Source organism: Frankliniella occidentalis, unplaced genomic scaffold, assembly GCF_000697945.3.
Source record: "Frankliniella occidentalis isolate FOCC.00 unplaced genomic scaffold, Focc_3.1 Scaffold51, whole genome shotgun sequence".
Lineage (NCBI taxonomy): Eukaryota > Metazoa > Arthropoda > Insecta > Thysanoptera > Thripidae > Frankliniella > Frankliniella occidentalis.
In genome coordinates, this window is record NW_026267181.1 from 1,152,376 (window position 1) to 1,154,222 (window position 1,847).

Consider the following 1,847-nt stretch of genomic DNA (forward strand, 5'->3'; position numbering starts at 1 on the left):
GATAGGAAGTACATACCATAGGTAGTCACCACAGGAACGGGCGCGGTCGGCGGCGGCGGCGCCCCCGCACAGCGGGCCCGAGAACATGTCGGTCGGGATACCCGCCAAAACACTTGAGCGCGGGTTGCGCCGGGTTCCCTTCATCGCACAGGCCCCGGGTTCTTCCATGAGTATCAGCATGAAATAAACTTTCAGAAAAACCTCGCTCTGGTATAGGTAATTTTTTTTGAAACAGCCTAAGGGACAGTGTTCACCTTGATTTTGTGCATGCTTCTATTTGTTGCAAACCTCGCATTGATCCTTTTTTGGAAGGAAAAATCCTAAATTGAATTCTGTGTTAAAAATCTTCCGATACTTAGATGCTGATGCTGGTTTAGAGATATTATTTTCCTTCGCCCATTCTAGGTATAGTTTATACATTCTCTGAATGCTGTTAACTTCAGTCTCCAAGTACTCTCTCTTTTCCCTAGTATAATGAGATGGAACTCTCGGAAAAGGGTAAATATGGTCTCTCACAGACTGAACTGTCTCTAATGAAGCTTCATTTGGTCTGTTTCTATGTCGTCTTCTTTTGTCTGGGGAGAGAGTACCCTCTCCACTCTTACGGAGAGAAGTTTCAATCCAATTGTCTGCCACTCCTAAGGTATTTAGAAACATTGTTTTGCAAACAAGTACTTCCTCACCTTTAAAAGTAAAAAAATAATGCCGGCTTGTTTTCTTAGCACACTCTGGTGAGGTGGAGCAAGTATCTGGCGTTCTTGTCTTGATATGCCTGGAGATATAGTCTCTTTTTCTATTAATTTTTGGTAGGTTCCGAAAGGTGTGGAATATGTGCTCTCTCTGAAGATGAGATAGTTCTCCTTTACATTTATTACAATTGTCACGGCAAGGGTCTCCCATAACTCTGGCTGCTTTTACATTTCCTTTTGAAGCGACATGTTCAAGTCCATCATTAAAATCTTGAGAGGCCATATTACGTTTCCAAGTCTTAGTGTTAACACTTCGCTTTCTTTTCGGTTCCTTTGGTATCATAATCCGTGTTTGTTTGGAAGCAGTAGGTGATGTCTCCATGTTATTTTCCTGAACTGATTCATGCTCATTGTCACTACCATTCAGATTTCGTTGGACTAAAAAAATAGAATATATATGTTAGAGAAATGCAGCAAAGAATAGAAAGTGATTTATAGACATCTACAGCCTTGCAATATTACCTTGTTCTGGAGAGGAAATAACAGGTTGAGATTGCAAACTTTTTGATGGACTCTCGTCAAGAGGTCCTTCACCATCATTAGATGCAAAAGTAACATCATCTTGTTGAGATTCAGCTTCAAAAATGTCCATGGAAGAACCAACTGTTAAAAAATGTAAGCAATGCACTGTCAAGCAAATTATTGAGGAAGCAAATTTAGGTAATGTTCTTATTACAGTTTTTTGCTGAGGAACTGAAGGTTCCAGCTTTCTCCAATTAGTACTTTGACTATTAAGGTGAGGTGTGGGTGAAAATAGGAAATCGGTAACGAGAAGTCATGATGTACAGACACTTTTACAGTATGATAGGCATGTGAAAAAAACATTTTTGACAAAGTACGACCGAGATTGGTCCAGTGGTTTGGGAGTTATGGGCATTTTAAGGCAAATTTAGGCCATACTTTGAAAAATCACTTGCGCATTAGATTTGACAGTAAAATTCAACCAAACACATTTTTGGTTTTCTTTTATCCTGAAGAACAACTTTACAGAGACAGATTTCCTTTTTAGCCCCCTAAACATTCACAGCAATGTGTTTTATCAGTGCTTCACAGAAAACCTTAAAATTTTGCCATGTTTTGTGATTTATTTAATTTTCA